Genomic DNA, 23380 nt, shown 5'->3' with positions numbered 1-23380 from the left:
CTACTTTCTTCAGTGGTGTAACATTTTGAGCTACAACTTCTCATCTTCTGTCAAAAACTGTGGTCATTATTGTTCCCAGTTCATTGAACATACAGTATATTGCCAAGCTGCTGATTGCAGCTTTAGTGTGACTGGTTTTCCAGAAAAAGTGAGCTTGATGCCTTAATAAACTTCCAACTCCATCTCCTGAGGGTTCATTAAATGATGACATTGCACCACCAATAAACAGCTCCACACCTCCAGAGCCTTCTGTCTCTTCACATGCCTCCAGCACTGCCCCTGCCATAAGCAATTTCCCTTCTGGGATTATTAAGGTATTTCTGATTCTGATTCTGAAGCCCCCTGAAAAGGTACATCTGTCTATCCCAAGCAAGTGGATAGTTCAGGATGAAAATCTGAAGAGGAAAGTTTAAAGGCAGAATCAGGAATCTGTCAATAAACTGAAAGAACAACTGAATACAGTTACTGAAAAATCTGTTAACACTTTTCGACCCACAGCACCCAAAAAACAAAAACAAGCACTCTTCAAGACCTTCACAGAGCATATAATGGCAACAGTGATGAAATGCACAGGATGTCTGACCGGCAGCTCATCAGATACAAACCATTCTACATCACTGATCACAACACCTGTGCATGCCATCAACATGGAAACATGAGGCTTTAGACTACAACTGTTTCAAAGTGAGGATTAATCACAACATATTTCCTCCACTGACTGAACAATATAATGTAATAATAATAATGATATTCTTTGTGAGCCTTTGTGTTTTTATATGAAGGCTCTAGCAGGAGTATCACATAACCCAGGAAGCGCAGCATGCACAACCTCGGCCCTGAGCATATCAGCACATGCTCCTAGTGTGGACATGACACCAAACCCTTTGGCATATTCACAATCCCATCTGCAGAGGATTGCAAATGGGAGTCCCCCACAAGAAGAACAGGAGGCTTGATCCTCACATGGCAGCCGTCGATTGCTCCAGCAGCTTTGCAGAAAGCTCTGTGTCTCGCCAGCCCTGCAAGCCCCTGCTTACTGCTGCCAGGTCTTCTGCGGTCTTGGAGAGGTAGATGACCACCACCACCTCGATGGACTATGCGGTGAACAGTGGTGCAGGGCATCCCGAACACCCTTGCCACCACTCTGTAGGATGTCCCACTCGCCAGCCAGAAGAGGAAGACCAAGGTCTCTATTGTGGCACCCCATCCGTGTCTTCTTTCCTGGTGTAGAAGCTCCAGCAGCACCGCCAGGGACTCTCTGCTCAGCCCGCCGGAGCTGCCTCTCCTCTTTGCTCTTTTATTTGGAAATGGATGGTCCTTGTGTGTCTCCATGTGTGTTACTTGCTCTGGTTTTCCCTCCTGTGTGATTGTGGGCCGCCCTGATCATTTTCACCTGTGTTTCTTCACACTCGTCTGTCTTGTTGCTCTGTGTTGTGACCATATTAGGAAGCAGAGGACAGAGCAGGGAAGCAGGGAGGGGCAGATACCTCTGTACATGTGTGGCATCCCTGTGTCCTTCTGTTCTCTGTGTTTAGTCCAGTGATCACACTTCAGATTATCTTCCTGTTGGACGGTGAGTCTTTCTTCACACATCAGGCAGCTTTGTTTCCTCTGAGCTCCTCATTTGCTGTTTTTTGGGGCACCAAATTAATGTAGGTTAAACTTTAGGCTGTAGAAAAATGAATGCCTTAATGTTTGATCAGGTTATGTCAGTCGACATATATGACAGGTTTTAATGTAGGCACAAACACCCTTTAATAAGAAAGCACCAAGCTGGTAGAGGCAGGACTGATGTGTTCCACTAGGTGTCAGTAAAGCCTGGAGAACTAAACGGTGGATGAGTTTACAGTTTTTTCTGATTGCTTAAGCACATTTCTGTAACTATTGGCTATTTGTGCAAAACTCTACACACAAATAAAAAAACCTTACACCAAATCAGCAAAACATTGTAGATCTCTTGCAAAAGCTAATACATCTTGCTTAACTCTTCAAACCTTTGTAAAAATGGTATTTTTGTACCACACAGTTAACACAAACCATCATATTACTAAGCACACAATGTGCCAACTACACACTGATGGTATTAACTGAAAACACATCTGGCTTTTGCTTTCTCTGTGCACAAGGTATGTCCATGTGAGGTCAAACTTTTGTCATAAATAGTTCTATAAACACAGGAATTCAAATTTCAAGTATGAATGTTTATTCACACACATCAAAACAAACACAAGAAAACATACAATTTCACTGAAAGAGAGAGAGAGAGAGAGAAAATCAGTCTCATTGTCTCTCTGGGTCCGGCCACAGAATTTCATCGTCTCATGCAATGTCTTCTAGTCCAAGGCACCGGGGAACATGTCTCCTGGAGTGCCGTATCCAGGCCTGACATGATGCCTGGTCCATATCCTCGCATGCCTCCTTCCAGATGCTGGATGTCTAGTAATTCTGTGGAGTAACAGTTTCAGTTTTACATGTACAGTATTGTTGTTTTTCTCATTAGAGTATGGTACTACTACAAAACTTAGTGTGAGGGAACTGTACTAACCCATTCTCATCAATATGTCCTTATGATGCTTGCTACAGTGTAGCGGCTCAGGCTGAACCCGTTGTCCAGCTTCCCTCAGGGTCATTCCATGGTTGATCACATGATCCACTATTGTAGCTCCGATGACATCAGTAATTCTATTTCTTCTTACCCTTCCTCCTTCCTCTTCACCTCCTCGTCCTCTTCATCTAAATTCACCTCCTAGTCTTCATCCTCCTCTTCCTCATGTTCCTCCTCTAATTCTCACTCTTCTCAGTTTCCTTCTCCCTCCATTGTTCTCCACACTGAAGCTTACCTGTGGCTTATTTACAGTGCTCATGCTGATTGCAAAGTGAACTAATGATGTAAAACAGTTCTCACATGTGACAGTGTAGCCAGACAGTTGGCAAAATAGTGTAAATACTAGCCATAAATGTGTGTAGTTTTACTAGGAGTGTGTTGATCATTTGGAAGTTGTGTGTAAAGCAGTGAGTTGTGTTTACAGTTCAGCAAAAAGAGTGCTGTCAAGTGGATTATATTTATACATTTGCAAATTGTGTGTTACAAAAGTGCAAATTGAGTGTAAAGCAGTTTTTTTGCTTTTAGTTTTGCAAACTCAGTGAGTGATTTTGCTATAACTATTAATAGTTTTAGAAATTGTGCTATAAGAATCATTGTTAGTGTTTAAGCAATCAGAAAAAACTGTAATAATAATTGTATAAAATGTGTTGGCATGCTGTCTGTTTTTACAGTTTTTTCTGATTGCTTAAACACTAACAATGATTCTTATAGCACAATTTCTAAAACTATTAATAGTTTTAACAAAATCACTCACTGAGTTTGCAAAACTAAAAGCAAAAAAACTGCTTTACACTCAATTTGCACTTTTGTAACATACAATTTGCAATTGTATAAATATAATCCACTTCACAGCACTCTTTTTGCTGAACTGTAAACACAACTCACTGCTTTACACACAACTTCCAAATGATCAACACACTCCTAGTCAAACTACACACATTTATGGCTGGTATTTACACTATTTTGCCAACTGTCTGGCTACACTGTCACATGTGAGAACTGTTTTACATCATTAGTTCACTTTGCAATCAGCATGAGATCTGTAAATAAGCCACAGGTAAGCTTCAGTGTGGAGAACAATGGAGGGAGAAGGAGACTGAGAAGAGAGAGAATTAGAGGAGGATGAGAGGAGGAAGAGGAGGAAGAGGACGAGGAGGTGAAGAGGAAGGAGGAAGGGTAAGAAGAAATAGAATTACTGATGTCATCGGAGCTACAATAGTGGATCATGTGATCAACCATGGAATGACCCTGAGGGAAGCTGGACAACGGGTTCAGCCTGAGCCGCTACACTGTAGCAAGCATCATGAGGACATATTGATGAGAATGGGTTAGTACAGTTCCTTCACTCTAAGTTTTGTAGGTGTGCCATACTCTAATGAGAAAAACAACAATACTGTACATGTAAAACTGAAACTGTTACTCCACAGAATTACTAGACATCCAGCATCTGGAAGGAGGCATGCGAGGATATGGACCAGGCATCATGTCAGGCCTGGATACGGCACTCCAGGAGACATGTTCCCCGGTGCCTTGGACTAGAAGACATTGCATGCGACGTTGATGAAATTCTGTGGCCGGACCCAGAGAGACAATGAGACTGATTTTCTCTCTCTTTCAGTGAAATTGTATGTTTTCTTGTGTTTGTTTTGATGTGTGTGAATAAACATTCATACTTGAAATTTGAATCCCTGTGTGTTTATAGAACTATTTATGACAAAAGTTTGACCTCACATGGACAGACCTTGTGCACAGAGAAAGCAAAAGCCAGATGTGTTTTCAGTTAATACCATCAGTGTGTAGTTGGCACATTGTGTGCTTAGTAATATGATGGTTTGTGTTAACTGTGTGGTACAAAAATACCATTTTTACAAAGGTTTGAAGAGTTAAGCAAGATGTATTAGCTTTTGCAAGAGATCTACAATGTTTTGCTGATTTGGTGTAAGGTTTTTTTATTTGTGTGTAGAGTTTTGCACAAATAGCCAATAGTTACAGAAATGTGCTTAAGCAATCAGAAAAAACTGTAATCCACCATTCGACCTAAGTATAATAGTGACTACATGAACGTCTCTTCATTTAGACAGCGTTGTTCACTAGAACACTGTGCAGTGACACAGCTCCCCATCAGCTTCAAGTAATGTTCTCACTGTGTCACTCATTCCTGTTGGTCTGTAGATGGAGCTTTTACTGAGCAGCAGCCAGGTTCAAAGTCTTTAATGCAGCCATAAAATGGTGGAAACCTGTGCAGTAACATGTTATCATCCATCACTGATTAACAAGCAGAGATCCAATGCAGCTGTAGAGATTGAGTTATGATGCACAGATGGTGTTCAGGAATCAACATTTCTAACAGCATAAAATGAAGTGTTTCCAGAAACCTGCATAGGATTATGAAAACTGAGAATATCTCATCTGCCCACTGTTTTCATCCACTCACAACTAATCAGCAGACTGACAGATCAGCAGATCTGATTCTATTTACATTTCACACAGCGTCAACATGTTTATGCAGCGACCAGTAGGGTGTGTCTGATTTTGTCAAATAATAACTACAAGGTTTTCTGTAAATCTGTTCTTTGCCACTAATAGAGTGTCACTGTGGGTTGTAATCTACCTGCACACAGTTCTAACACAGTTGTGTAAATGATGTTTACCTACATGTGTGGAGCTGATGGATTTGTTTTCACTGAAACACACTTTATTAAGAAGGTGTGTTTCTCCTTCCTTACAGTCAGATCAAGGTCTGTAACTGTAACTGATAAGAACTCTGTGCTGGTTCAGTCTGTGAATGTTTGACCTGAGCTCTTTGTTCCAAAGGTCAGAACACTGTCATCATGTTTCCTTAAAGAAGCCTTGAGTGTGACGGTGAATCCAGAGAGCTGAGCCTTTCTGTGCATCAACAGAGTGTTGAAAAGCTCCTGCTCTGAGTTCCATGTTTGTTCTTTCTCTGCTGTTTTCCTGCTGATGGACGTCACCTTCACTCCTCGGCTTCATCCAGATTCTTTTCTCCATCAGGAGGTAACAAACAGCAGTTTATTGATGAGTGTTGTTGTGTTACTGTGACTTCAAGTGTTTGATTGTTGTGCTTCATTTGGAAGATTTATTGTATCTCCTGGTTTCATGTTGTGTGAATTACAGAAGTATATAAAGCAGCAAACAGCAGAAAACCTGTGACACAGGTTTACACAGCGGCAGGAAAATCATCTGCTAAGCTGTTTTCTATATTATATTATTGATCACTGTGTGGAGAATTGGCAAATTAGCACTACCTGCAGGCTGCATAACTAGTTGTGTACACATTAACCTTTGATGCTGGACAAATTATGAACCCAACACTGGACTGAGGGCCAAAGGAAAAAAAATGAAAAAAAGAAGAATTTTAATGACCCAGTTCTTCTCTTTTACATGTAATGGTCTAATATAGTATCTAGTAATGTGCTATAAACACCAATGGGCTAAATTGGGCAGCAGTGGCTCAGTGGTAGAGCAGAGTTGTCCAATAACCTGAAGGTTGGTGGTTCGATCCCAGCTCCTCCCTAAGTCATTGTTGTGTGTCCTTGGGCAAGACACTATACCCACATTGCCTCCAGTGTACTTGCTGGTGTGGCGCCCCTTGCTGGTCATTGTATGACACTGTTTGGCAGTTAAGCAATTTCCCTTCTGGAATTATTAAAGCATTTCAAAATAAACCTGGCAAAACCTGAGAAACGTTATAATACACACAAAATCCCTGGGTGTATCTGCCCTCTACAGTCAGATTTGGGATATAGATTCAAGATTCAAAGCGTTTATTGTCATATGCACAGTATAGAAACTGGTTTCCCTGTACAATGAAACTCTTACTTTGCTGCTCACACTGAATGCCATAAAGGTTTAAGAAGTCAAAATAGAATAATTTGCAAAAGAGCAATTTGAAGAGCAAAAAGATGCAAATAAGTACACAAAAATATAAACTATGGAAGTAAATGAAGCTATATAAATATAAATGTGCATGTGTGCTGCATCAGCTGTTGTGCAAATTGAGCAGAGAATGAATCATAGTGCAAAAACTGTCAGGAGGTAAACAGCTGTACATGTGCAGTTATTGGATTGGATATTAAGGTGCATAAAGAAATAAATAGATAAACAGTATTGCAGTTACTGTTACTGCATGTGGAAAGTCAGTGTGTAAACAGTCAGTGTGTGTGTGCGGGGTACAGTCCATTGTTACAGACTCCTGTCAGCTGTTGAGGAGTCTGATGGTGGAGGGGAAGAAAGAGTTCCTGAGTCTGGTGGTCCTGCACTTCACATTCCTGTGATCTTTGGCGACATGCCAAACGTCCTCAGCCTCCTCAGGAAGTCCAGCTGCTGCTGAGCTTTCTTCACCAGCTGTGTGGTGTTGAGAGTCCAGGTGAGGTCCTTCATGATGTGGACCCCCAGATACTTGAAGCTGCCCACCCTCTCCACTTCTAGTCCCTGGATAAACAGTGGCTGATGAGGTCTCCTCTCTTTCCTTGTGTCCACTATCATCTCACCAGAGTAGCCACCTCCCTCCTGTAGGTTGCCTCATCCCCGCCTGTGATGCAACCTATCACAGCGATGTCGTCTGCAAACTTTAGGATGATGTTGTCTGTCTGGGAGGCCACGCAGTCATGGGTGAACAGGGTGTAGAGGATGGGACTGAGGACACAGCCCTGTGGTGTTCCAATGTTTGTGATGATACTGGCTGAAGTCCTGTTCCCTATCCTGCTCCACTTTGCAGGGGTGGATCCTCCTCAGAGCTTTGTTCACCTGGGCTGAAGACGGCTGGTGGGGGTGAGGTGGGTGCAGTGGTCCAGATGTCTGTGGGTCTCCTATCTGTGTGGGCAGTGGAGGTCTCGAAGTGGGAGTAACGTGGAACGTGACGCACTCGCAGCATTAGACTGAACAGCAGGTCTGACGGACAGTGTTCTCTGACCTGTGTGGTTCATCCATGAAGGCTGAGTCACTGACTGACAGCAGTCAGCTGGTTTAAGGAGTTATAGAACATGGTTACATGACGAACGCCCATTTAAAAAGTATCGTTATTATCCTGCTATAGCGGACCATTGTCTGCCAGGATGATATCTGCATACAGCTAAAACTGTAACAGACAGAATGAAAAGTCTGTCAGCTGGAGCTCAGCTTTGGAAAGAGAGGAGACACTGAGGCAGAGAGGAAGAGAGGTGAGGAAGATGAGAGAAGAGATACTGTAGCTGCATTAGAAACGTGTTGAAGAAAACTAAATATATATCTCGATCACAACTATTAAATAAATACAGGTGTGTATAATTTTAATAATTTTTAATTCCCATTGGCAGATAGATAAGTGAGGAGCGACAGCCAGAAAATACAGAGAGAAAGCAAACAGGGAACTGAAGAGTGCTGTATGAACTTTGAATCTTCATGATGGATTTCTGACAGGCAGACTTGTTGGATAGTTTGTCCATAATTTGAATGAGTACTATCGGTACATGTATTTATTTATTCATTTACCTGTGTTCATTAAGCAAGGTCCAAAGTCAGTTTAGGATGATATGTGTCAGGAATTTGTCAGAGGAGCGGACACAGGTGCAAAACGCAGAGCGGTTCAAAGTTCAAGAGTCTTTTATTTAAGCCAGGAGGGCAAACAAAACAAACTAAAAATCACACTTAGCGTGGTAAAACTACTTAAACAGGCACAGGGCGTAAAAAGGCAGGAACAAAACTTAACAAGAACAAAGCAACTACCTGGATCAAAGCATGGCATGGCATGGACGAGACATGGACAGAAACAAAGCCCACACAGACAAGATGAACTAGCAAAGACAGAGGGGAAGACACAGACTATATACAAAGGGACCAGGGAAGAAAACGAGGCACAGGTGACAGGGCAGGTAATCAACAAGGAGGGAAAACACAGGAAGTAAAACACAAGACAATACACAGGGAGGACAGGACTGCCAAAGTAAAACAGGAAACACAAGACAAGACTAGACAACTAAACACAAACCCAGGGAAACAAAACACCAGGACTACAGGAAAATAACAATAACTAAACACAGATTAAACTAAAAACCCAAAACAAGGAAAACAAAACCATAAATAAACACCAGGTCGTGACAATATGTGATTATTAAGCCCGTTCATATTTCCTGGAGATCAATTTTTGGACCTCAGTATTTTTAAATCTTTGGCTACAGCCCTGCGAGGCCGTCAGGTAAACGGTAGATGTAGCTGCAGACGATGAGAGAAGATGAAAAGAACTTTTAAACTGCGTTAAGATAGGTGTCAAGTTAAGGCCTGATCCATAAAATATATGGACAGCGATTAAAAAACAAACTGCTGCGTGATGTGTGATGCGGTGCAACCAGTGCAGAAAGTTAGTGTAGAGCCCTGCCCTGTATGCACCCTTTATGTTGACATGTCAACATGTTGGTGTTATTTGGGAAATACAGTCCATAAATTACACTGATTAACGTCGCCCGCTGCAATGAAAACGGCTTCAGGGTGAGCCGCCTCTAGTGCGCTGATGATGTCATGGAGCTTGCTGAGTGCCGGTGTAGAGTTGGCTCACTGATGAATTTAAACAGTGGCCAGAAACACAGATGTAAACTCCCTTGGTAGGTAATAGGGACGGCACAGTATTAAAAACTCCACATCAGGCGAACAGTGCTTATGAACAGTCCGTACATCTCACACCACCTGTTGTTGATGAACACACACACCTCCCCCTTTCGCCTTACCGGAGGCTGCTGTCCGGTCTCCTCGGTGAATGGAGTGTGTCTGTAGCTGAACAGTGGAATCTGGGACGTTCTCTGAGAGCCAGGTTTCAGTGAAAACCAGAGCGCAGCATTATGTGTATCTAATATTTGCCATGAGGAGAAGTGTGTCAGTCCTCAGAGCTCAGACAGTAGCTGCTCATGTGTTTGTCCTTTCTATAGAAAACAGTCCACAGACTGTTACAGAGGAAGGTCTCAGTGCTTCACTCAGTCTGTTCACACTGTGACAGAAACACACATGAACACATGTTCATTTATTCACATGTTCACACATGGAGAGAAGTGACAGAATTCTGAAGCAAACACTGAATGTGTGTGTGCACTGTTCCACTTACAGCATGTGACATCAATAATAACAGCATCAGAGATGTTGGTGTGTTTACAGACTCACCAAAATAAAAGCCTGAGAACCAAACCTGGTCTGAGGCTCTGATGCTAAGCTAACAGCATGATTAGCCTGTTAGCATCTACATGAAGGATCAATAACAACATGCTGACTGTGTGTTTCTGTGTCATGTTGCTGTGGTTGTGTGAAGGTGTGAGCTCTGCTATGAGTCAGTGTGAGGACAGAGAGGAGGGAGTCCCTCCCTCTAAAAGACCTCTGTGTGGGGACCATGAGAGCCGGACCAAAGCTAAGAGGTAAGAGGACCGTCTCTAACTGTCCATGACTCTTCTCCATGTCAGAGCTCACACACATTATTCACACATCTGTGTGTTCAAGACCAAAGCAGCAGCACACTGCACACTCTGCTGGACCTGGACCTGGACCTGGGCCTGGACCTGGACCTGGACCTGCCAGCTGTGTGTCCATGAAGAGTGATCAGTCAAAGGGTCATCCCATTGAGTTCAAAGATGTTGATCCATCTGAGGGTCAAAGGTCAGAGTTAATGTCACAGCTGCAGTTTGTTTCCATCATTATTAAACCATTTAAAGTGTAACGTGATGTTCAGCATCATTTTTCCAGAAGAAGCTCAGAGTCAGTGTTTGTGATTCTATCAGGATCCAGGATGTGAGAGCAGACTCTGCTGGACCTGGACCCAGCTGTGTGTCCATGAAAAGTGATTGGTTGATGGGTAGGATCATTAGTTTCAAAGCTGATCAGCCATCTGATGATCAAAGGTAAGAATCACTCTGGAAGTGTCTCCATGCTGTGATGAGCTCTGCTGGACTCTTGGGGTTGTATGTGGGGCTGCCTGTCCCTCATACAAGTTTATGAACCCTTTAAAATCTTCTTTATTTCTGCATCAATAAAATCTGCCTCACAGAGAACCCATTCACACTAAAGTACAGAAAGCCATTTCAGTAATCAATCAATAAATAAGAATGTATATATTTAATGCTAATGTATTTCATGGGTGTATTTATTTCCATTCCTAATAAACAGATGAAGGAGTTTCTTCAGAGCAGAGCTGTTGCAGCCATCTTGTTACAGACAGCAGCATTAGCATTATTGTTATTGTTAGTCTCCCCTCTGGATGGGTTGTCGGAACAAGCACGGCGGATACAACTCGTAGTTTCCACACTCTTTATTTCACACGCACACATACTACATAAACTGTGAGCTGGACTAACTTCCAGCTGAACATTTAGTGACTCTTAGAACCATTAGTAAGTCTTAGAACCATCAGAAACTTTTAGCAACGTTCAGGTTGTAAACCAACGTGTTGTGCGGGTTCCGATGGTCAATCAGAAATAATAAACAAATTGTTGCTATAGCTGCACTTCAAAGCAACAAGCGTTGCTATGGCTACACTACAACTGCGCATACTCCGCAGTTGCGTCATTCATGCATACATCATAGTCATGAACATCTATTACAGTCAAACACAGTATCTTAAACTTCCCACACCCATATCAGGAAATAAAGTTTTCTACTGGAAAATCCTACAGTCAGCTTCAACATCGGCCATAAATCAGAAATATCAGCAGATGCTGGCACAGCTTAAAGCAGCTATTCAGAGTGCACCAGGCCTGTTTGTGTCAGGGAGGTTGCAGACGGACTCAAGCGCAAGACGGGAGACAGGCAGAGGTTAAATTAAAGTAGTTTATTGTGCCCAAAAACTCAGGGAACACAGTTCAAAAGTACCAGATCTCAGGGCAAAACATAAGCGCGGCACAAGCCGGCAGGAGGGAAAAAAAACACACAGGGTTGAGTCACCACGGTTCTCAAAAGGACAAACCCAAAAGGTCTCAAAATCACACCAGGCAGACAAAATACAAAAATACTAGGCTCAGAAAAATACTCAGGCTACTTGAGAACAGGACGGCTGGAAGTCAGGTAGCAGACGAGACGAACTGGCACCAAGTGAGGGGAAGACGTAGACTATATACACAGGGATCAGGGCAGACAAAGGGACACAGGTGAGGCACATTAGGGAGGAGTAGGTGATCACCAGGACAAGGAGGGAGAACACGAGGAGGGGGCAGTCAAGACACCTGAAATGAGAGGGGAGTCAGTGATTTCAAAATAAGGCCGGAACTAAAGGCAAACATTCAAACAAAATACAAAGCAACCGCCCTGGCTCACGCTGGGACCCTGACAGTTTGGCCATTGATGAGTCTGCAGATGTTGCTGATAATGTCCAGCTCTTAGTGTGAGGCCTTCAGCTGTTTAGACTGGACCTCTGTAGTTCAAGAGGAACAAGGGTTATTCTGCTTTGTTTGCACTTTTTATTTATTTCAGTCTGAGGTTTCAGTTTTTTTCATCTGAAATAAAGGCATTCAATGTATTTGCCTGGGACTACTTTTATTCATGGTAACAGAGCTAGCTGTGCCCCAGGTAAACATTCCCTGCATTGAAAACTGACAATAGATATTACTGAAACATATGAACATGTGGACATAGGGTAAGCTAATAAGACACAAGCTAGACATCAGTTCAGACCTTTGACTTGGAGGAAATGTGAACAGCTGGACCTCAGTGACTTTAATTGAACCCTGGTCTAAATCAATGTAAACATATGATGACAGTGGAAGTGGAATGGAACTCTTAAAGCTGTGCTTCAGTCATTAAAGCAGCAGCAACAGGTTCAACATGAGCTGGATGTGTGGAGGTGGGATAGTTTTCATTTTTTAATACAACAATGCTTGTTTGTCACCAGTCTGTTGACTGTTGTGTATCTGTTTAAAGTGAAAACACATCAAAACACTTAGTGAAGTGATTGTGTTGTTAAATGCTGATGTTTCTGTCACAGACTGCAGCAACCCAGTGTTCAGACTCCTGCTCAGGACGCCATATTTATGGTGAGTAAAAACAGCTGGACAGCAGAACTGAGGAAGCCACTCGGGGGAGTGGCGTCTTCAAAAACAGTCCTTGAGTCCAGTTGCCTCGATTTAATATATATATATACACACAGAGGGTACAGAAAGTATTCAGACCCCGTTAAATGTTTCACTTTGTTATATTGCAGCCATTTGCTAAAATCATTGAAGTTCATTTTTCCTCATTAATGTCCACACAGCACCTCACATTGACAGGAAAACACAGAATTGTTGACATGTTTGCATTTTTGTATTCAAAAAGAAAAAGTGAAATATGACATGGTCCTAAGTAGGGATGCACCGAATTTTCGGCCACTGAAAATGGCCCAAAAGTGCATCTTCGGTTTTCAGCTGAAACACTTTTTTCACCGAAACAACTCGGCCGAAACATGGGTTTGTCTGGACGCTCCAGCATGTCTGAGGTGTCTTTTCTTGCTCCATGTGAGCAGATAACTACAGAGATCCGCTCCTCTGATGCAGCTGCAACTGACGTTATTCTTTTAAGCAGCACTAAAGCGGTGGAGACGGACCGCGGAGTGAAAACGTTAAAAAGTAGACTCGTAGTCCATCAGCACACTTTTCACTGGTCAGATCCTCTGCACTTCCTCACGACGGTATTGATCTGCATTATAAAGATCATACTTGGATGTGGGAATAAAGCAGTGCACACGAGAAATGATCCAGGCGTAGAACCTCTTGGAGACGGGGAAGCGCACAGCGCCCCCTCGCTGTCTGATGTGTTCAGTCAGATCCTGCAGTAGAGCGCCTCATAAATCATAGACAGGCTATTCTGTTCTGATTCACTGTATATGTGACCTCAGATTTATTTTTCTGCTGGACATTTTTTTTAATTTGACCAAATGTTTATTTATGCACTGGCCCTATTTAAATAAAATGTACACATAATGTACACATGAGTGGGGTCAAGCTAAGTTATTTATTTTATATTGTGCATTGTTTGAATGTGCTGAATAAATATTTTCATAATTTTGTAAATGATTTATTCTTTGAAACATAAATATTCAGTTGTGCATTTGCAATGCCTTGATTGTAGTGAGGTTAGTACACAGTTATAGCCATAAATGCAATGGTACTAATAACTGGCATAACAAGTTTTTTCCAGTGTTTCGGTTTTCGGTTTCCGCCAAGAATTTTCATTTCGGTGCATCCCTAGTCCTAAGTATCAGAGCCTTTGCTGTGACTCATATATTGAACTCAGGTGCGTCCATTTCTTCTGATCATCCTTCAGATGGTTCTACACCTTCATCTGAGTCCAGCTGTGTTTGATGATACTGATTGGACTTGATGAGGAAAGACACACACCTGTCTGTATAAGACCTTACAGCTCACAGTGCATGTTAGAGCACATGAGGATCATGAGGTCAGAGGAGCTGCCTGAAGAGCTCAGAGACAGAACTGTGGTAGCAATACTTATAACTACAGCAGCTGTGCATACACAACACTTCATATCAAATGTTGTAGATTCAAGTAATAAATGTATGAACATAAGCTGTAATATCATGAAACACTAAACTGTTATTCTGCTCCTAAAAGTCTGAGAGTTTATACTCTGTTGTTCTGATCCAGCTGCTGGAGGAGAACATTTTCAGGTTCGTGAAGGATGAGCTGAAGAAGATCCAGAAGCTCCTGAGTCCAGATTACCCAGAATGCTCAGAGAGTCAGAGGGAGGATGAGGAGGATGAAGAGCAGAGGAGCAGCAGAGAGTCATTAGTGCAGATCACAGTGCACTTCCTGAGGAGGATGAAGCAGGAGGAGCTGGCTGAGCGTCTGCAGAGCAGTAAGAGGATTTGAAGAGCTTTAACATGATGGAAAGAGGAAATGAAGTTTACATTTACACACTCTGCTGTTAATATGATGCAGACATCTGTGAATTCTTCTGACTGAAAACACAAACTGTTTGTCTACAACTGATGAACAGATTTCATGGAGACAGAAAATATTTATTTGACACATTTATTGTAGCGCTCATTTATTAATGACATTTATTGTTTGTTTAGGAACTCGTGCTGCAGAGTGTGGACGTAAACTCAAGTCTAACCTGAGGAAGAAGTTCCAGTGTGTGTTTGAGGGGATCGCTAAAGCAGGAGAGCCGACCCTTCTGAACCAGATTTACACAGAGCTCTACATCACAGAGGGAGGGACTGCAGAGGTCAATGAGGAACATGAGGTCAGACAGATTGAAGCAGCATCCAGGAAAGCACACAGACCAGAAACAAGCATCAGACCAGAAGGCATCTTTAAAGGCTCACCTGGAAGACAGGAACCAATCAGAACAGTGATGACAAAGGGAGTGGCTGGCATCGGGAAAACAGTCCTAACACAGAAGTTCACTCTGGACTGGGCTGAAGACAAAGCCAACCAGGACATCCAGTTCACATTTCCATTCACTTTCAGAGAGCTGAATGTGCTGAGAGAGAGAAAGTTCAGCTTGGTGGAACTTGTTCATCACTTCTTCACTGAAACCAAAGAGGCAGGAATCTGCAGCTTTCAGCACCTCCAGGTGGTCTTCATCTTTGATGGTCTGGATGAGTGTCAACTTCCTCTGGACTTCCACAACAATGAGACCCTTACTGATGTCACAGAGTCCACCTCAGTGGATGTGCTGCTGACAAACCTCATCAGGGGGAAGCTGCTTCCCTCTGCTCGCCTCTGGATAACCACACGACCTGCAGCAGCCAATCAGATCCCTCCTGACTGTGTGGACATGGTGACAGAGGTCAGAGGGTTCACTGACCCACAGAAGGAGGAGTACTTCAGGAAGAGGTTCAGAGAGGAGGAGCAGGCCAGCAGGATCATCTCCCACATCAAGACATCACGAAGCCTCCACATCATGTGCCACATCCCAGTCTTCTGCTGGATCACTGCTACAGTTCTGGAGGACATGTTGGAGACCAGAGAGGGAGGAGAGCTGCCCAAGACCCTGACTGAGATGTACATCCACTTCCTGGTGGTTCAGACCAAAATGAAGAAGGATAAGTATGATGGAGAAGCTGAGACAGATTCACCCTGGAACAAAAACAACAGGGAGATGATCCAGTCTCTGGGAAAACTGGCTTTTGATCAGCTGCAGAAAGGAAACCTGATCTTCTATGAGTCAGACCTGACAGAGTGTGGCATTGATATCAGAGCAGCCTCAGTGTACTCAGGATTGTTCACACAGATCTTTAAAGAGGAGAGAGGCCTGTACCAGGACAAGGTGTTCTGCTTCATCCATCTGAGTGTTCAGGAGTTTCTGGCTGCTCTTCATGTCCATCTGACCTTCATCAGCTCTGCTGTCAACCTGCTGGAACAACAACAAAGAACATCTCTGTGGTTTAAAGTCTTTAGAAACAAACCTGAACTAAAACATCTCCACCAGAGTGCTGTGGACAAGTCCTTACAGAGTCCAAATGGACACCTGGACTTGTGTCTCCGCTTCCTCCTGGGTCTTTCACTGGAGACCAATCAGACTCTTCTATGGGGCCTGCTGACACAGACAGGAAGTAGCTCACAGACCAATCGGGAAACAGTCCAGTACATCAAGGAGAAGATCAGTGAGAATGTGTCTGCAGAGAGAAGCATCAATCTGTTCCACTGTCTGAATGAACTGAATGATCGTTCTCTAGTGGAGGAGATCCAACGTGCCCTGAGATCAGGACGTCTCTCCACAGATGAACTGTCTCCTGCTCAGTGGTCAGCTCTGGTCTTCATCTTACTGTCATCACAAGAAGATCTGGAGGTGTTTGACCTGAAGAAATACTCTGCTTCAGAGGAGGCTCTTCTGAGGCTGCTGCCAGTGGTCAAAGCCTCCAACAAAGTTCTGTAGGTGGATTTATGAACCATTTCAAACATGGTTGATTTTTATATGAACAATAAAACATTGACTTCATTGTTCATTATTATTTTTTTCTCAGACTGAGCAGCTGTAACCTCTCAGAGAGAAGCTGTGAAGCTCTGTCCTCAGTTCTCAGCTCCCAGTCCTCTAGTCTGAGAGAGCTGGATCTGAGTAACAATGACCTGCAGGATTCAGGAGTGAAGCAGCTGTCTCGTGGACTGGAGACTCCAGAATGCAGACTGGAGACTCTCAGGTCAGGATCCAGCTTTTTGATCATCAGTTAAATTTATTTACAAGATCTGTTGGATTTTCCTTCTTTCTTCTTGAGTTCATGACATGTTTTGTACCTCCAGTCTGTCAGGTTGTCTGATCACACAGGAGGGCTGTGCTCCTCTGGCCTCGGCTCTGACCTCCAACCCCTCCTATCTGAGAGAGCTGGACCTGAGCTACAATCATCCAGGAGACTCAGGAGTGGAGCTGCTGTGTGCTTTACTCAACAGTCCAGATTGTAGTCTGAAGACTCTCAGGTACACAGAGACCACAGAGCATGAGTCCTCCTCAGTCTGTCAGTTTAGGTCATATATCCACAGCTGTTAATGGATGGATTGAAACTGCAGAGAAGAAATAATCACTGATCCCTGATGTTCATCTTCCTCCATCATTAAGTGTCCATCATGTTAACCTCACTTTTCTTTATACACGTTCTTCATATCAAAATACATACAGACTGATTTTCAGTCACACTTAGTGCAGATCAAATACAAAATGATGCCCTACTTATTCATGTCCTCAGCTGTAAGAACCACTGAATTATTTCCACAAACAAATGTTCCTGAAACAATCCATATGTGAAGCTTCAGAGGAGACAACAACACAATGGTAGAAGGAGGAGTTCCTTCAGTCAGAGACAGAGAGCAGGGAGACAATATTACAACACAATATTACAATATTATCACTGTAAAAACTACACACAGACATGAGTGAATGTATTTATTTGAAGTGTGTCAGAAACTCTTCCATCCATGACACATGTGAACCAGGCCTGTGTTTGCATATAGAGTGAAAGGAACAAACAGTCAGAGACAGTGTGGCTTGTTTGCTGCTTTGGATAAATGCACAATGCTGAGATCAAACCTACACTGTTGCTGCATGAAGAGGATTTTACAGTAAAGCACTGACAGAGAGCAATATTTCACAGAATGGAGGACATGAATAAACACAGAGCAGATCAGGAGAGACTCTTCTGGAGTCGACACAGATGAGTTTCAGTCTGTTTGTGTGTCTCTGACAAACTGAGGAACTCTGCTTCATGTTGATCAGCAGTTTGGACTCATGTTGGTTAGAAAATCATTCTGACTGTGTTTCTTCCTGCAGGGTGGAGCATGGTGGAGAGCAGAGGTTAAAACCTGGGCCGAGGAAGTGTAAGTTTGACTCAGTCTTTCCTCATGTTATTGTGCATGAGTCAGTGTTCTATCAGTCCATCAGAGCTGTTCAGCAGGAGAAAGGCTGCTACATGGATGATAGTAAATGGCCAAATAATAAAAGACATCCCTCATTATCTATTTAAGGCATACAAGGCTTGAACACTACAATGTTCCAATTGTACTGAATCGCAGCACTCAGCGGTCTGTGTGGTTTGTGGACATGGCCCAAAAACTTGTGTGTTGTTTAAAGATCTTGTATTAATGGTAAGAGCTCTCACTCCTTTGATCATTCACGCTTCTATACACAAACACACAATGATGCACACTATCAGGAGAGAGTGACACATCCCCCATAGACCCACTGTCCATTCCATTTGGGAGACCCAGAGGTGAACTGTCCCCTGCAACAACCAAAGCAGACAAAAGACAAAATCCAATAAGAGACCAAAAGGTTTGAAAAGGTCCAAACACAGGAATAAACAGCTCCACAGTCAAAAAGCAGGCAGGACTCAGACACAAAGAATCTCATCCAAAGGGTCAGACTGGACTGATGCACTGAAGAGTGAAGGCACTGAGACAGTGAGCTGTGAGCAGCATGTATATATCCCATATATACACAGTGTAATATTTGTTAGGTGGGACAGCTGAGCATTCTTGATAAACAAGCTTTGACTGACAGCTCTGAACAGACAGCGTTAAAAAGTCTGTAAGGTCCAGTGTTTCCCACAGACCAGTTGGCAATTTGTGGTGGCATCTTGGCGCCGGTGTCATAAGGGTCGGCGAGTCAGTCGTCGGGGTTTCTACAGGTTAAATATACAACTGTATGCTTATCTAATGAGTTTTAAAGCTACAAGAAGCATTTTGAATTGATTCAGTTAAATCCTAATTCTCTCAGTCAGTTCTGAGTGATAAGACAAACTTTTTTACTAGAACCCTGCCTGGGCCTTCCCCTGCCTCAACTCCATACATTACAGGCCAGTAGAATGAGTTTGCTCATACAAATACCTGGGGCCGTATTCACAAAGATTCTTAGCGCTAGGAGTTTCCCTTAGTGGTGAAATTCTAAGAAAATTCTTAGAATTATGATGTTTTCTAAGAATTTCCCCTTAAAATTAAGACTAAATCCTAGTAAAGATAAAAGAGGTCTACAGGTAAAAAACTGTTAAAAGTGGAGACTAGGACTTTTAAGAGGTTTCATCTTTCCTTGAACAGGGAGAGCATGACGGAGCGACAGAGAGAAACGTTTTCCAAGCTGAATGACGCTGAACACATCAAACGATATAGATTAGAAGGAGCAGGAATAACGTTTGTGGTTGAACATAAAGACTACAAATCTTAGTAAGGACTCTTATCTTTAAAGTCTCGGACGGAGCAGACTGAAAGTTTCATCTTAGTGAGTTGGTGTGTTTGACCCCATTGCTAAGCATGAAGCATTGTTTAGGAGACGTGGTGGGTTGACAGAATAAAAACATGAGATTGCGTTTCTAATAATATAAACAGTATAGAATGGATGGTGACATGAAGGCTGTAGTCTCAGATGATGATGTGATCTTAAACACAAACTGTTTGGATGGAATTCAGCCTGTAGGATATTAATGCAGGACGACTGGTCTCAGCTGTCACCAACTTTCTGTGATTGCTGTCTGTTACATGGAGGCACTGGCTGGAGCAGATTTACCTGCAAACAACATGGAAACAGGTGGAAAAACGCAGACACTGAACTGGATCGAGCAGCAGAGCTCAGTCTGAGCACAGTCCTATGACACACAGTTCTACGAGACACGGGGTGAGAGGACAGAGTGCAGCACATCAACGCTTCCTTTTGCGCACTTTGACAGGTTTGTGAGTAAAAGCGCTGGAACACCTGCACTGTAAGATGAGGGGAGATCGCTGCACATACACGGGGATCTGCTCGTACAGGTGATGGCTGTATGCACGTATTTTGAACAAAGTTTACATGAAGCATAACGACATATTCCCTTAAAGCCTAATGGATTATTTTCAGGAGGTCGCCACCCCCTAAACAGCTGTCCCAAGTGCCAGAGACCGTTTAAAGTCCTTGAGCGATCTGCATTAAGCATATAGGTCAATGTTATGTTTTCTATGTAAGAATATCACTGATGTTATATAATATTATTAAACAAAGAACTACAAAAGTCATGATGCGCCTGTAGCTCACTCATTCATAGTCTGGAGGTTTCTCCTCTGTCCTCCCTGTTTGAGGAACTCTTAAGCTCTTAGAAGCCCTCCTCTCTGCTCCTAACAGTTTCTCACCTTAAGACCTCTTTAAGGCCTGTGAGTCACTTTTATCTTTACTAGGATTTAGGCTTAAATGTAAGAGTAAATTCTAAGAATGTTGTTAGAATTTCACTCCTAATGGAAACAAATAGTCTTTGTGCATGCGGCCCCTGTCACTGTCCAATCAATGCTGCCTATATATTAGGAACGTATTCTCATGTTGTTCTGTCAACCAATCACATCTCATAAAACAATGCGTCACACTTAGCAACGAGGTCAAACCCGCCTCCTCACTAAGATCAAACCTTTAGTCTGCTCCTTCCTCAGAGTCACTTCTTAGTCATGTTCTTAAATCACTTTAAAGCTAGGAGTCCTTACTAAGAGTTTTTAGGCTAAGATAAGAGTGGATTCTAAGAATCTTTGTGAATACAGCCGCAGGTCTTTATATTATATATGTACTTTTTACTTTATATAAGTACTTTTTACTTTACTTTTACTTATGACATCATGATCAAAGTTTTGGACCAGTGCCTGAGCTTTACTTTACTGCATTTATGCCCATCGATGCAACGCTTCGGCCCCGAGGCAACGAGCCACCATCACATGGTTTTAATAGCTGCAAGGAGGAAAATAAATATTCATGGGTACTTTTTGGAGTCAGAGCTTGAATAACAATAACATTTAACACCTTGAGAAATGCTGATTAAGACTTTTCAATACTTTTTAAGGGCCTTCATTTTCCCACAATTCATTGATCAACTTTTAAGACTTTCTAAGACCCAGTGGACACCCTATCAGAAGCTGAGGCTTAAGGGGGGGAGGGGGGAGGCAGCAGCAAGGGACAGAGATCAGAAGGACACCCGGGGTGAGGCACACACCTTCAGGCTCACACACACACAGCACACTCCTGAAAACCACCCCACTGGTGAGAAACAGCACACTGGAAAGACCCACCACCGATGCTGACCACCCACTGCAGGCTCAGCTTCTACAGGAAGAAAGAAAACAGAATCAGCCCCAAAGATAATGCAGCAACAATCCCACCCAAAGAAAGGAAGATAAGAAACCAATAAACAGAAAAAGCACAAACACACACAGCCTAAAGCTACACTAAGGATGAGGCAGTCAATGGTGACATAGGGAGAGCCCCCAGCAACTAAAAGGGCAGCTAAAATACCCTAAATTAGTGCCGACTAATAAATAAATAAGACACTTGCTGAAACAAGGTGATGATGCACGGGGACACTGCTCAGATGGCACCAACTGCAGCTAAGGCCAGCAGTGAGCCGCACTAGGATGATAGACCAAGCAGTGGTTAGCTCTGAGCTTAAAGGCAAAACAGCAGCAACGCAACCCCAACGTGGACTCACAGGGCAGGTGCAGCCACAGGCCTAGTTTGGCCGATGCAGGGCCACCATCCCTGCCACAAAAAGAGCCTTTTATCATGTGTCAGATACAGTTAGCTGTGGCTGAATCCAATGGTTTACATGGCATTACGCTGGAAGTACTGCTGGAAAGGCTACATACCAAACAGGCAGCGTGGTGGCAGAGGAAGAACTGGCATGTGGCGTTCAACGCAGCCACACTATGGGCACGATGCTTGGACGGCCACGGCCAATGGCAGCACGAGCGACAAGGGAATGTGTAACAGCGTGTTTTATAAAGCCACAGCAAAAGAATAAGGAGATGGACAGCACTTAGCCACATGTAGCCCACCTGCAGCAGCCGGAGACAGGAAATGGACATGAGGCGCACAGCGTGTGAAGAGAGGAAGAGGGGGGGAAGACAGGCACCTAAATATATGTAGGCCCCGCCCACCTATGCTAATGAAGCAAAAACAATCAGTGATCACAGCAATGCCTCAAACATCTCTCATGCCACACTCTCTTCCTGCACTGGCTGCCTCTGACTTTTACAGCTGCTTCCAACATTTGATTTCTTCTTTTAAAGGACTAAATGCTTTGAAGCCACATTATATTTCTGACCTTTGAACACACCGTGAACCTTCACGGCCCTGAGGCCCTCAGATGTGGCTCTCCTGGTGGATCCAAATCTAGACTTCAAACAAAGAGGACAGAGAGTTTGTCCTCAGAGGCTCCAAGCTGTGGAGGTCCTTCCAGAGGAGATCAGGATGTCTGAGTCTGTTCTTTCAGTCCAGATCCTCCTCCAGACTCTGATGAAGGAGCTTTTGGATGATGCTCTTTATACAATGATATAGTTGATGCTGCTGTTCTTCTCATGTTCTAAATGTGTCGTCTGTCTTTACTCACATTGCTGCAAATATCCAGTTTGTGTTTGAACACAAAGCTGATAGTTGTGTGTTTGTTCATTCAAACATTAGTGACAAAAAGTCTGATGATAAACTTTGTATGAATGAACAACACATCAGTCAGTAAAGACAGAATGAAGCCATCAGATGTGTCAGATGATAAACTGCAGCTGTGTCTTTTTCTCTCCATCAGATTTCTGTCAACTTGAAGTCGACACAAACTCAGTGCACACAAAGCTCAAACTGTCTGACAACAACAGGAAGGTGACACGTGTGGAGGAGGAGCAGCCATATCCTGATCATCCAGACAGATTTGACTGCTACTATCAGCTGCTGTGTAGAAATGTTCTGACTGGTCGCTGTTACTGGGAGGTCGAGTGGAGAGGATGGGTTCATATATCAGTGAGTTACAGAAGAATCAGAAGGAAAGGAGGCAGAGCTGACTGCAGGTTTGGAAGAAACAATCAGTCCTGGAGTCTGATCTGCTCTGATGATGGTTACTATGTCTGTCACAATAACAGAGGAACATCCATCTCCTCCTCCTCTGGCTCTCACAGAGCAGCAGTGTATGTGGACTGTCCTGCTGGCACTCTGTCCTTCTACAGAGTCTCCTCTGACACACTGATCCACCTCCACACCTTCAGCACCACATTCACTCAGCCTCTACATGCTGGGTTCTGGTTGGGTTCTGGTTCCTCAGTGAGTCTGTGCTGTGTGTAGAAGCAGAGTGTGTGGAAGTGACAGCAGCTTCAACTTTGTGCTTTAAATGTTGATGATGTTTCACTTTCATTTGAATCACTGACTGTGATTTCAGGTCAGAACATGTTTTTGTCTTAGAAGCAGTGAAATGAGCTCCTAACCACTGAACTCCTGCAAAAACTGCACTGATGGATCTTCTTGTTCTGGATGATCCTGGACAGATGGAGTTCAGCTTTTGTCTTCTCCAGTTCCTGATTGGTGGAAGCAGCAGAATGAGCTCCACCTGTAACAAAC

The 23380-nt window shown here is 43.3% G+C and overlaps 1 pseudogene; it reads left to right on the top strand.

Moving 5' to 3' along the window:
• The first annotated feature begins 1529 nt into the window (after positions 1-1529).
• LOC114430574 (NACHT, LRR and PYD domains-containing protein 12-like) lies at positions 1530-23107 on the top strand (annotated as a pseudogene).
• Positions 23108-23380: the final 273 nt, after the last annotated feature.

This window comes from Parambassis ranga, unplaced genomic scaffold, assembly GCF_900634625.1.
Source record: "Parambassis ranga unplaced genomic scaffold, fParRan2.1 scaffold_24_arrow_ctg1, whole genome shotgun sequence".
In the NCBI taxonomy this organism is placed as follows: Eukaryota; Metazoa; Chordata; class Actinopteri; family Ambassidae; genus Parambassis; species Parambassis ranga.
The sequence above is the reverse complement of the archived record's forward strand: the minus strand, read 5'-3'. Positions and strand labels throughout refer to the sequence as shown.